Raw genomic sequence first — 14,863 nt, 5'->3', positions numbered from 1 at the left:
ACAGAAAGGACACTGTCCCACATTCATCCATTCTGCAAAGATCATGAGCTTTTAAATACAAACTCGCTCCTTTTTTTCTGAGATCATTCCAAGAGAACTGACCAGGAATGTCTCCTCCAACCGTTCAACTCTCATATAGCAATGATGACCATAGTCATCATCACGAGCACTACCACTTTTTGGATGACAACTATATACTATATAATACTATATATGTAGTATTCTAAGTACTTTAAGTGCATTAGTTGATTTATTCCCTACCCACAGCCTTCTGAGATAGGAACTATAGCTTTTGATAGTTGAGGAAATGGGCACAGCAAGTGATATCAGGTTACTCTATCTTGAGAAGGAATTGCAATGTTTATCCAAATGATGTTCTGGGATTCTTTATTATAGGATTTTGCAAAGGTGACTTGCAAAGTAATATTTTTTTTGGAAAGTTTTTTTTTTTTTTTTGGTACTGGGGATTTAACCCAGGGGTGCTATATCCTCAGCCCACTCCCATCTCTTTTAAATTTTTTGTTTTGAGAAGGGTCTCTCTAAGTTGCTTATGGTCTCACTAAATTGCTGAGGCTGTCCTCAAACTTGAAATCCTCATGTTTCAGCTTCCTGAACTGCTGGGATTATAGGAGTGGGCCACCATGCTCAGCTGGAAAGTGTTTTTAAGTGAACTGAAAATGTTGAAAGCTTAAAGGATAGGGGTCTAAATAAAAGGAGAAAATCAATATGGTGTTTTTTTGTTTTTGTTTTTGCTATTGGGATTGAACCCAGGTTCTCACACATTCTAGGCAAGTGCTCTACCATTGAACTACACCCCTAGGCCAGGACATGTATGCTTTAAAAGTCAACTCAAAGTGTAGGACCAGTTTTAGGAAATCATACCCAGGTAAGATAATGAGACTTTTTACCTGGCATTATTGATGCTTTTGCTAGGGATTATTTTCCATATTAGGGTGCAGGTCAGTCTAAGCTTGTCTCAAATGTCAATCTAAGCCTTTCTTTCAATAAATATACGCTAAGGCACAGTCCAACCTTGCCTCTCTTGGGGCCTCACATTGAAGCAATAGCTGCAACTTTTATTTTAAACCACAAAGTCACTTTCTTTAAACTCATTTTCTGAGTTGGGTCTACCTGGGCTGCTTTTGAAAGTTGATTAATCATGAATTTTCAGATGGAACTATTATCTCTATTTTTCTCCTTCAATGGAATGCAAATCAAACTTTCACAATAATTAAAGGAAAAATTAACCAGGCGTATGTAGAGGTGATTAGTACAGTTTTAAGTATTCGTTTTACACTAGAAACCAAGATGGAGAGGAAATATTGGAGAAGGATCTGCAGTCAGTGAACTAGGTAGATTCAGAAACACAAAAGTCAAAAATAAAATGAAAGCAAATAGCTAATCTCATTTTAAATCACGTGAAGATAATTATCTAAATAGGAACTAAATAATATCTGGGAAAAGAGAAGTGGTCATTCTTCTTGCTGATGTTGTACCAACCCAAGGTTATCAGCAAAGGAAGAGATGTTACCCTGGAAAATTTACAGGTTATCTTGGGCTATAAATAGCTTTGCTTGAACTGGTCTAGAGGAAATGGAATCTTTATCACATGTAAGCTGGAAGTAGTAATCTATTCAGATGGAGGTCATTGGTATAGAAGCACTGGAGGCAACTGGGGTACTACTGCTACCTTCTCCCACAGACCCCTAGAGGAAACCCTTATTTTATCAGCTCAGTATCCATTCCTCTTTCTTCTGGAAGCCTAGATATTCTTGGGTGAACCATTCACTCCCCATCCTCAATCCCTCTGGTTGTCCACCTCACCCTCTGACTTCAAATGTAGCAATATAATGAAAGACTGGCGGAGTAAAACATCCTCTGACTGCTGCAGTTGGTTCAGGGATGATCACGTGATCCAAGCTGACCAGTAAGACTTAAACCTGTCACTCTTGTTGTAACTATTGGGATTGGGGCTCTCTTTCTCTTTCTGTTAGAGGTGATAAAGTAGTAGAATATATTCTGGAATTTCTAGGAATGCTCAAATTCCCACATGGGTAGATTCTACCTGAGAATGAAGCTGTCACAGGGAAGAGTAGAGCTCAAACAGCAAGAAAGAAAAAAATTTAACAGGATCCTATTTGAGTATCCATTTGTACTTAAACCAAAACTACTTCCTTCAAGTCTTTTCTCAACTATCCCTTACTTAAGGAGGGCATATCCTGACCACCCTATTTAATATGACCTGGTCCCCACCCTGTATCCTAATCCCCCTTGCCAGCATCTTCTTCTTCTCTTTTCCACAACATTACCAACTTTTAACACATTAGATAATCATCTTTTTAATATGGTTGTTTGTCATCTGTTTCTGCTAGAGGGTCCAACCAGGAGAGGGGTCTTGGTCTGTTTTTGTCCACTCACATATCTTGAGGACCTAATATGAAGTCTGGAAATATCTTTTGTCTCTTTCAGCATTCCATAACTGACCTCTATGTTCACAAACCCGCTTCAAGAGGCATTCTGGGGAGAAATTGGAAGTAATAAATCAGTTCATGCATGTAAAGTATTTAGTATAGCTTCTGTACATAGTGATCACTCAAAAATTCAAAATTTATGATACATACTGTTGAACAAATAAATAAACGGATAGATTGAAAAACACCCAGAAACCACCCTGGATGCGGGAACTCATGCAGGAGATAGTGAGCGGACAGGCAGAGTGTCTGCCTGCTGGGTGAGAGAGAGAGAGAAAATGAGAGAGAGAGAAAAGAGAGAGAGAGAGAGAGAGAGCACAAGAGTGAAAGCGAGGGAGAGACAGAATGGAGGTGGAGCTATTCTTAAGTAGTGGAATTTCGCGAGCTAATAACAATGGACCAAGGACTGACAAGGAGGTTCACTAACAATCTGGACCAATGACTGGCTAGGAAGTTCACGGCTAACAATCTGGGCTGTGAAGTGCTGTGGGGGAGGGAGAATAATGGCAGCAGCAAAATAACAGATCTGATGCCAATATAGATAGTGTAGTGATTTGGATGTGGTTTGTCCCCTAAAGGTTCATGTGCTGGAAGCTTAGTCCCCAGTGTGGTGGTATTGGAATCTTTAAGAGTTGGCAGCTAGTAAAATTTAATTAGGTTCTTGGGAGCACTTCCCTCAGAAGGGAATAATCTAGTTCCCACAGAACACATTAGAGAAAGTTGTTATAAAAAGAGTAAGATTGGCTCCTCCCTGATCTTTGGTTTTCTGTTTCACCATATGGTTAGTTCCTTTTCCATTTCCATGGGGGCCCTCACCAGAGGCTAAACAAGTAGGGTTGCCTGATCTTGTATTTCCAGCCTCCAAAATTGTGAGCTAAATAAACCTTCCTTCTTTACAAAGTATCTAGCCTCGGGTATTTTGTTACAACAACAGAAGATAGACTAATACATGTAGATTCTTCGCATGAGCAAAACTATTTTACTGTTACCTGAAGTTGATTTAAGTAGGCTTTCTGTCATTTTTCAATCCATTGTGTTTTGATACCTGAACTGCACTCATCTCTTCTTTTTCATCTACTTTCCCTTTTTCCTCTTTCCATTTTCTAAGTCTGTGTTAGATCCTTCATTCCTTAAATGTAAATATTTTATAGTAGCGCCCAGGGGCACTGTTTACATCCATGGGAAAGTTCAACTTCAACAAAATATGCAGGAGAAGAAATAAGTAAGGGGGTACTTCATCATATCAGAAGCTACATTGACAGACGCTGGTCAAGTATGTGATAATTTTTAATATCTCCCTATGAAAGTAGGCCTACATTTTAATACAATGATATTTAATGTAAGCATTGAGTGACAAATTTGAGAAAATTTCCAGAAAATATGACTGAGAGAGAGAGAGAGAGAGAGAGAGAGAGAGAGAGAGAGAGAGAGAGAAAGAGAGAGAGAGAGAGGTGAAAAATAGGAGAGAAAAGATTAGGACATCAGACAGCCAGTACAGGAACTCCAATATAGTAGTTATAAAAAGAACAAAGAAAATGAAGGGAAGAAAAGCACCAAATAAATATTTTAAGAACATTCTCTATCCTGAAGTATTTGAGTTTCCAGATTAAAAGAATCTATCAAGGATGTGAGGGCGATCTGGCTGCGACATCTGTCACCCCATTGATCGCCAGGGTTGATTCGGCTGATCTGGCTGGCTAGGCGGGTGTCCCCTTCCTCCCTCACCGCTCCATGTGCGTCCCTCCCGAAGCTGCTCACTCGGTCGAAGAGGACGACCTTCCCCGATAGAGGAGGACCGTTCTTCGGTCAAGGGTATACGAGTAGCTGCGCTCCCCTGCTAGAACCTCCAAACAAGCTCTCAAGAATCTATCAAGCATCTTGCACAATCAATGAATGTGGACCTATATCAACTCACTTTATCTTTTTATCTCTTTATCATTTTATCTCTTTGGCTAAAATAACATTCTCTGAATTTCCAGAGATGGAAAAATAAAACAGATTACGTGTAAATAATAAAAAATTGTAGTGGTGTCAGAGTTTTCTAGCAATACTAGAAATCTAGGAAACAAAAACAATACAATAAAGAAAATGTCTTCAAAATTCTGGAAAAAAAAAAAAAAGAATTTCATCCAAGAATTCTATGTTCACCTTTGCCAACTGGAAAATACCATGAAGAGAGAGAACAGCTCTCATGCCTCTCTCGAACAGCCTCCTGATTCTGGGAATGGCTTTGTGACTTGCTTTGATCAATAGAAGGTTATAAATGTGGCGTGCTGGTTATGAGCCTCAGCTTGAAGAGAACTTGAGTCTTCTTCTCTTGCTACTTTTGGAAACTACCACCATCAGGAGAACTATCCTGGGCCAGTGAGGTGATTGAGAGATGGGTGACCTGGTCACCCATAACCACCTACAACCAGCTCACCCCACAAAGCAACACCACCTGACTAGCAGCTGGCCGCAGACACACTAGCTGACAAAATCCCCAAGCTGACATTCCATAGAAATATGCACTGAATAAATGGTCACTGCTTTGAGTTGCAAGTTTTGAGGTCCTGTAGATAACTAATATGCCAGTCAAGTTATCAATTAGGTGCAAGGGCAGAATAGAAATGCTGTTAGATCTCCAAGGTTTTTGTATAGCTGAATTTCATGCATGCCTCCATTCTCTTAACAAATATGTATTGATTACCTATTTTGTGCCAAATACCATTCTTGGCAATGGGAATCAAAGTCTTTACTAAGAAGTCTTTGAAATGATCTTTTGGTTTTGGGCCTCACCTTCCCCTCCCACTTCGGCAGATAACAGCTCCTGGGTGCCATTCTTCGAGGCTTGCCCTACTGGCATAGGTGTTTGTTCTCCCAGATCTGCTAAAGTCGGTCATTCATGACCAATGTATATTCAAACTTCCAAAGTGTTGCTGCCAAATTCTTATTCTCCATTGCCCTTGTCCTGATTGGTTTGTGCCAGTTCTTTGACCCTTTACTGTCTTTTATATTATTTTCTAAGAGGAAGATGGAAACATGCTCTTCGGTCATTCAAATATTTATTGAAATATTGTGTGCCAGAAACTGGGCTGGGCTAAGGGACTCAAAATTGACAATGGCAAGATTTAGTTTCCTTTGAGGATGCTTTTCCGACCTCTCAGCTGTGATTCCAAGGACGAAGCTCATCTCTGTAACTCTCATGCCTGACACATGGTAGAATCTTGACCTGGGTTGGATCTGAGTCTCTGACATCACTTTAGTCTTATTTAAAATGAGCATGAACCAGTCAAATTTCACTCATGTTACCATTTTAAGCAAGACCTTTGAAGGTTAGGACTAGATATTATTCATGGTCCAAAAGCTAAAGAGAAATTGCTAATGTCGCACTGTACATTTCTTAATGGAAAATACATGTCTCTGGTCCAAGACCTTATCATTTACTGCTTGTACCATATCTTCTCTTGGATATGTTCAAAGCTTCTCAGATTTTACAAGTCAAAAATTGAATGTGTAATTTTCCCCCTCAAATCTTGTTCTTTCTGACCAGATGCAGTGGCACACACCTGTAATCCTAGTAACTTGGGAGGCTGAGGCACGAGGATCACAAATCTGAGGGCAATTTCAACAATTTAGCAAAGCCCTAAACAACTTTTCACTCTTCCCCCACACCCACCCACAGTTCTGGGAATTGAAACCAGGGGTGCTTTACCACTGAGTTACATCCCCAGCCCTGTTTAATTAATTTTTAATTTTTTTGAGACAGGCTCTCACTAAGTTGCTGAAACTGACCTCAGACTTGTGATCCTCCTTCCTCAGTCTCCCAATTTGCTGGCATTACAGGTGTGCACTGCTGTACCTGGAACCTTCTATCTTTCAAATCTACCTACTTGCCTTCATATTTCATATCACCTCTTACCTGGACTCTGGCAATAATATTCTTGTCTCCATTTTTATTAATCCCTTCATAGCCCCCTTATCACATCACATCCAAATGCCTTTTCAAAAGACAAACCTGATCACGTCTTTCCTATTTGTTCCTACCTTGAGCTGGAATTCACTGACCTGACTTGAAATACGTAAGAGCTTCACTTTCTTTTATGAAATGGTTGGTCCCTTGGGGGGTTCACCTCTAAGCTGTGGTCAAACTCCTCTGTAGTCTGCTCTCCTAAACTCCAAGAGGCACAGGCTAGTTTGGGATAACAGAGGAGCAGCGAGAGGGCTAGAGGAGTGAGCTCTGAGTCTGCAAAGAAAAGCATCCCCAATTTTTGGAAACCCCTTAACAGCTTCCCAGTGTTCCTGGTGTACATAAAAAAATTCCTTTGTGCCATCAAACACCTGGGCCCACCTGCTTCTCCAGCCAAACTTTAGCCCCCAGTCGTCCCTCCCCTTACATTTGACTCCCCAGTGTCTAGGCCACTTCCTGCTCTCCGACTCTAACTCCTGCCACCTCAGGACTTCTGTTCGTGCTGTTCCATTGCTTGGAACAGCTCCCTTCTCCTCTCCACTGGGTTAACTCCTCCCATCCTTCAGCCCTCACCCCCATCAGCACTTCCTTGGGGAAAACACCCCTGACCAAGTCAAAGTCCGTCCTCTCAGAACAACCTGTCCTCTCCACAGCAATTATGCCGGTTGGCAAGCCTGTTTGTGTGATTATTTGATGAATGGCTTTCTCCCCAACTGGGTGGTAAGCTCCTGAGTGCAGGAACGGTGAGTTCTGCTTACACTTGACTCCCCAGTGTCTAGCCAAGTTCCTGACCCCGAGTAAGCCCTCAATACATATTTGTTGAATAAAAGGATGATAAAATTAATAAATATGTAAAGAAATGAAGGAACACTCTAGTATCTGGACATTTCCAAGACGTCTATTTTAAATGGTCCAAACAACAACCATTGCTGGGTCACTTCATTGTTTATTAAAAGCTGCCATGCCAGTGCCCCAGGTAACAATTTATATAACATGGTGCTTAGGTCCTCAAATAGATCCTGTGATATTAATATGGATTTGTGGCTGTAAGCCACAGTTTGGAGAAGACAAATACTATCTTCTTACCTTAGTGAAATATGGTTTCAATCTCTTAAGAGATCACCAAAAAGCAAGCTGGGAAAATTTTATACTGTGGACCTAATTTTACATCCTAGTAAAAATCTGATACTGTTTGTTTGGAAAATTCAATAAGAATCTATTTGCAGACTTAATTGGTGTAAAGACCTTTTCCGGGTTACAGGTTACCCAGCTTTGCAAAAGCACAGCTCTCCCTGGTAAGCTTAAAGGAGGGTGGGAATGATGAATATATGTATGATTTTCACCATCTTGATGTGCTAAAAGATATGTGGACCTTATGCTTAGGGTAGGATTGCTTTGATCATTATAAGGATGTGATTAAGCTTCCATCTGATGATAGAAAGAGCAAACACTAAAAAAAAGAAGAAAAAGAGTTAACACAGTACTATACTATGTCAGACAAAGTTCTAAATGCTCATTTAATCTCCATAACAATTAATTAAAAATGAGGTTGGTACTATCATTTCCTCTGGTTTATAGGTGAAGAAACTGAAGCACAGAGAAACAGAGAGATGATATAATTTACCCAAGATTATACTAAGGACTTCTGGCTGCAGAGTTCACCTCTGCATTGTCTAATATGGTCCCCACCAACCCATGTGGCTGTTGAGTCCTTGAAATGTGGCCAGTCAGGATTGAGATGCACTGCATGTGTGAAATGTGCACTATATTTTGAAGACAGTATGAAATACAAAGAATATCTTATTAATAATTTTTCTATTGATTACATTTCTAAATGATAATATTTTGAATACACAGGGTTAAATAAGACATGAAAATTTGTTTCAGCTATTTCTTTTCTTTGTTAGGTAGCTATTTAGAAATTTTTAATTCCATTTGTGTCTATTTTGATTGAACAGTGGTTGGACCACACTTAGGCTGCATTGGTTCTTCATTGATAATGCCTGCATTATGTATAAGGTTATTAGCAAAGTGAATGAACTGTTGGCATGAATGATACATTGTAAAATGTGGAAGAGAAAAAAAAGAATAGAAATAGTGGTGTCACCCCAAGTTTATCAGCAGTAAATTCCCCAGGAAGAGGGACACCAGTCTTCAGCATGTAGAGCTCTGTAGTGCGATTCATCTTACAGGACCCTTTTCATTTCTAGACTCTGTCCTGGATTGAACCTTTGCTGGGTAGACATCAGCAACCACTTGACATCTTCCTTCTTCTCTTCTAGACAGCAGGAAAAAAAAAAAATCCTTTTGGATGATTTCTCTTGGTGCTTGTTAACATTTCCCCACATCCAGCAATTCTATCTATTTATGGTAGATAATATGATATCTATTTATGGTAGATTGTTCTTTTTTTCTCCCTCAGCTTTTTTGAGTAATAATTGACAAATGAAAATCCCATTTATTTAAGGTGTAGAATAAGATGCTCTGGTATACGTACACACTCTGAAGTGATTATCACAATAAGCTAATGAACAGATCTGCCACCCTGTATGGTTACCTTGTTTTGTGCGTAGTGAGAACACTTAAGGTCTACTCTCCTAGCAAATTTCAAGGACACAATATGTCATTGTTATAACAAGTTATAAAGTTATAACAACTTTTAAAAGGCATTTGATAATAACTTAAAATATATTGGTATGTAAATGAAAAGAATATAGATATTAGGGCTGGGGTATAGCTCAGTTGGTAAAGTGCTTGCCTCGCAAGCACAAGGCCCTGGGTTCAATCCCCAGCACCGCAAAAAAAAAAAAAAAAATATATATATATATATATAGATACTTCCTCCTTCTTACTACATGTCCTAGAGCACAGTATGTGCAGGACAAACCAGAAGACATTCGTTCTGGAGGCTGCATTTTAACTGAACCGGTATTCACCAGGACCTGCTATGTTGCTAAGCACTGAGGATGTAAAGGCTGAGGATAAAGTTTTCACCTTTAAAGCAGGTCATAGGGAAGGAAAGAAAAGTTTTAAAGAAATCACTTTATTTTGATTACCACATTAAAGTTCGAAGAGCATTATTTCCATTTTACAGATGAGCTGTGTTGCTAAGAAATGAGCTCTGTTGCTAGGGCTGTGCTGTTAGAAAGTGGTAGAGGCCCACACCCCACCCCAGGTTACTCTGTTGCCCTACATTATCGGCTGTCCATAGGGTTGCCATGAGGAGCTCTGCCCAGATCAGGGGAAGGAGCTCTAGGTAGACATCTGTGTTCGCCAATATGGTGACCCACTAGCCACATGTGGCTATTAAAATTGAAATTAATTAAAATAAGCTAATCTGAAATACTCAGTTCTTCATTGGCAATAGCCACATATTAAATATTCAATAGCCACCAGTACTTAGTAGCTTCCAAACTGGACAGTGTAAAATAGAATGTTTCCATACAGAGAATTCTTTTGGATAGTGCTGCCTTGAATTCCTTTTAGTTGGTATTTATTAACAATCAATGCTTACTAGAAAAATTACTCTGAGGCCTTATTTAAACCTTCTAACAATTTCTCTGAGGAAGCCTCTATTATTATTATCTCCATTTTCAGATAAGGGAACTGAGACCAGAGAAGTGTCACTGGGATTTGAATACAGTTAGTCTAGCACCAGAGCAGGTGGCAGTCATTCTCCGTGTAATCCCTGGACCACCAGCAGCAGGAGCAGCAGCATCACCGGCAAACTTGTTTGAAATACAGATTCTCAGGCCTCCCCAGAACTGGTGAATCAGAAGTTCTTGGTGGGACCCAATTCTGTTTTAACCACTGCATTCTATTGTGCCATATTCTGCGCCACGGCTAGAGTGCTACTTGGCCTGGCTAGTGGTATCTTTTCACAGGAGACAATGTGTCCAGCAGAAATCTTTTTACTGAAATATAATGAATACATACTAAGCACTTATCCCATAACAGATTTGAGGGTCCATTTTTAATCAAATAATTTCAATGGCCTAACTTGCTAATGGCTACACAGCTAGTAAGAGGATTTTGTTTTGTTGTTTTTTCTAGTCCTGGTGCTTGAACCAAGTACATCAATGAGATATACTTACAGCCTTTTAAAAATTTTATTTTGAGACAGGTTCTTTGTCAATTGCTGAGTTTGGCCTTGAACTTGTGATCTTCCTGCCTCAGCCTCCCAAGCAGCTGGGATTACAGGTGTGCACCACCTCTCAGGCACAAATGAGTTTTTAAGTTGTCTGCTGTTTGGATCATCCTCTCCTTCTCCTCCCTCCTCCCTCCTCCTTCTCCACTTTCTTCTTCTCCTTCTCTTTCTCCTTCGCCTTCTCCTTCTTCTTCTCCAGGTCTCATTCTATCTATTTTTAAAAATTTCAGCCCAAGCTGGGCATTAGGGCTCATGCCTTTAATCCCAACAACTTGGGAGAATGAGGTAGGCGGATCACACATTCAATGTTGGCCTAAGAAATTTAGTGAGACCCAGTCTCAAAATAAAAGAATAAGAAGGACTGGGGATGTATCAGTGGTAAAGCACCCCTGGGTTCAACTCCTAGGATCAAAAAACAAACAAACAAACAAGCAAACAAACAAAAAAAACTTTCCACATCAAAAGATGTACATCTTAGAACACACCAACCTGATCTGAATTTCTGTTCCTGGAGGTTTGCAAACAACAGAAACTCACTGATTTCTTCTCCCATGTCTGTAACAGATCTTTATTGAGATCTAATATGCAGCAGGCATTGTCTTAGACAATGAATAAAAGACAAAGTTCCTCACTTCATGGGGCTTATATTCTTAGTTTCTCATTCAAAGACTATATTCGCGTACTGTTTGTGGAAGAGAACAACAATAAGTAAGCAAATAAATAAAAGCAACAAATGCAGCAGGAAGGATTCTGTGCTAGGGAATGGATGGTGGTCATTAGGGATGACCTCTCTGAGATGGCCTTGAGGTTGATCCATGAAGGAAGGAAAGAAACCTGTCATCTGAAGAGTCTAGAAGATGGTATCACAGACAAGGGGGAACAGCAATGCAGAGGCCATGAGGTTGGAGCGTGGCTGGAACTGACAGGGAGTGGTACATGGGGGAGGGTCATTCCGGAGGGCTGGGCTAAAGTTGGAAACACAGGAAGAAGCCAGGTCCTGCAGGGCCACATAGCAAGAAGTCTGCATTTCATTCTAAATGGGATTTTGTGCTTTAACAAGGAACAATACGACCTGCCTGTGATCTTTTACAATAGTTTATTCGGTTGGTTATTTTTTGCAGTACTGGAGATTGAACGTGGGGTGCACTACCACTGAGCTGCAGTCTTTAAACATTTGATTTGATTTGATTTGATTTGATATTTATTTATTTATTTATTTATTTTTTGAGACATGGTTTGGCTAAGTCGCCCAGATTGGCTATAAACTTATAATCCTTCTGCATCAGTCTCCTGAGTTGCTGGGATTACAGGCATGTGCCACCTCACCTGACTGAAATGAATATTTCTCTACACACACCTCTGTATGTATGTGTGAACGTACCTGCAGAGATATACCTTGAAGTGCCATGGGTGGGTGGAAGGGGAATAACATGCTAATTGTAATCAGCGTCATGAGCTTTTACAGTTTTAAATGACCATTGGTTTTAAGAGCCCAGAGAGGAAGCAGGAAGAACAGTGGCTGTGTCCACGTGTCTGATGACAATGGAAATAGAGCTAAGGAGACAGATACAAAACTATTCAGGGGCAGATAACTGTGTGCTCAGTACCTGATTAATAGGTAGTGAATAAATGTATGTTCAATGAATGAATGAACAAATAGATATTTCTCCAGGACTTATGCCCATTTAATGCCTATTTGTTGAACAAATAAACCTGACAAAGGGGTGGCAAAACAGATTCCAGTAAGAAGAGCTTTAAGTTTTCTTTTGAGAAAAAAAAAAAAAGTGACTTCTCTAACTTACAGAGTGCCTTTGCCTCCCCCTTAACCCTGTTTTTTTTTGTTTGTTTGTTTGTCTGTTTTTGGTTTTGTTTGTTCCAGGGATTGAACTCAGGGGCACCCAACCACTGAGCCACATTCTCAGCCCTTTATATCTTTTATATTGAGACAGGGTCTCACTAAGTTGCTTAGGGTCTTGCTAAGTTGCAAAGACTGACTTTGAACTTGCAATTCTCCTGTCTCAGCCTCCCAAGTAGCTGGGACAACAGGTGTTCACTACCATAAATGGCCCCATTTTATTTTTAATTCTGAGACAGGATCTCCCTAAATTGCTGTAAGTTTCTGAGACCGGCCTCGAAGTTGCCATCCTCCTGCCTCAGCCTCCTATGTTGCTGGAATCACAGGCGTGCACCCCACAAGTGGCACTTAGGTAGTACCTTTCATATACCATCTGTGCATTTGTCAGTTCATCCTCACAAGAGTTCTGTAAGGGGGAGAGTACTATCATCACCCCCATTTTACAGCTGGGGAAACAACCACAGATTTTTTTTTAACAGATTTATTCCATAAGAGTTTGTGGAGTGTCTTATGCAGGGTGCCAGAGATAATAAGCATTAGAACAAATATGGAACCTGGGTCCGTCTGATCCTCAAGCTCATTCACTATTATGAGGTTACGCTAGCTGTAGTAAAAATTAGAAAACTGAAAAACCCAGACCTTCCCTAAATCCACTCTATAATTTATGTGACAGTAACTACAAAATGGGAGGTGGACAGGCTCAGTTCAGAGCACAACATAAGCCTGCAACCCTGACCTTTCCTACCCAACTCAGAACACTCATCTGTATGACACCAGGATCCCTTGCCATGAGTGGAGACGGGGAGCTGGCTGGCTCCACACGTCTGCATTCCCACTCGCTGGTCCCTGCGTCCAACTGCTTGCGGCTCCCTGATATTAGGCCTTGAAGGCTAAGTCTGCCCTGGCTCAGGGGGAGAGGGACTCTGAGGCTCGAGGAGCTGAGAATTCTTGCTGGCCACTTGGGAGGGCTAAATAACACCAGTGAGATGCTGGCATGCTCAAAAGAGGGAACGCTATTTTGAGAATCTGGTCAAGTAATGTTTCACAGTGGAAAAACGGTGGCACTCTGCAGCAGGATGTGACCTGACATGAGTTATGGTTCAGGCGTCACTGTCCCAGGTTTCTATTTTCATTGCTAAACTTGAAGTTGGAACTCTTAAAAAGGCTGGTTCCTAAGAAAGAGGTAAAAGCCAGCGTGAAATCTGGAGAATTTTCTGGAAAATGTCAGATGTTAGATCTGGATTAAAGATAAGGATTTAACATTAAGGAACACCATGCAGGTATTAAAATGACAAAATGAAATTTTATATGTCAACAAGAAAAAAAAGTTTCTGCAACATTTTTCTGTGCAAAAAAGTGGTTACAGCTGGGTTCAGTGGCACATGCCTGTAATCCCAGCAGCTCGGGAGACTGAGGCAGGAGGATCAAGAGTTCAAAGCTAACCTTCGAAAAAGAGAGGTGCTAAGCAACTCAGTGAGACCCTCTCTCTAAATAAAATACAAAATAGTGCTGGGGATGTAACTCAGTGGGCAAGTGCCCCTGAGTTCAATCCCTAGAACCCCCCTCCCCCCAAAAAAAGATGGTTATAAAATAGAATGCATACCATGATGCCATTTTGTAAAATATGTACATGTTTTTAGTGTATGTATAGAAGAAGAAGTTTGGAAGGAGATATAAAATGCATTAAAGGTGGTTATTGTGTTTTTTTGTGTATATATTCAAACTTTTAGAAAGAAGTTTGAATTATGTGCCTAATCTAAAAAGTAAAACTCAGGAAAAAATACAGCAATTTCTATATTGAAGGAAAAGATGGTGGCCAAGGGACTTCTCACCAAATGCTTGAGGGAAAGGGAAGGGTGAGATTGGGCTGAGGGGCCAACTCTTTGTCTAAAACTTTGTTTCTAATATTCTCACAAAACAAAGTATTCTATTTCTAAAATTATCCCCAGATTGTTTATATTATGTTGGTTAGATATGTGTAAGACATATGAATCTGAATTCAAAGAACATTTCCTAAAGTCTTATAAAGAAAAGAAAAAGAACATGTGGCTGCCGCCATTTTGAGGCAACAGCCAGGACTTGTAGGACCCCTGGCCGGACTGTCTGAGCCCTGTCTCCAGGATCCCTCAGCCGGACCGATCACTCCCTGCCTCCAGGGCCCTCACCTTGACTGACTGCTCCACGCCACCAGGACCCCCAGACCGACTGACTGAGCCCTACCACCAGGACCCCAGACTGACTGCACCCTGCCTCCAGGATCCCACAACCAGACTGACAACACCCCGCCCCCAGGACCTCCAGCTGACTGTGCCCACACCCCTAGCTGCAGCTCCCCATTTTCCCACACATTTGGAAGCCAGAGCTGCCATCTTGGATAATCCTGGAAGCCGTATCTTCCGTATCTTCCATCTTTAGGTGGTGCAAATCCCATGCTGAGACTT

This window comes from Sciurus carolinensis, chromosome 4, assembly GCF_902686445.1.
Source record: "Sciurus carolinensis chromosome 4, mSciCar1.2, whole genome shotgun sequence".
Classification (NCBI taxonomy): Eukaryota; Metazoa; Chordata; class Mammalia; order Rodentia; family Sciuridae; genus Sciurus; species Sciurus carolinensis.
Note: the sequence above shows the minus strand (reverse complement) of the source record.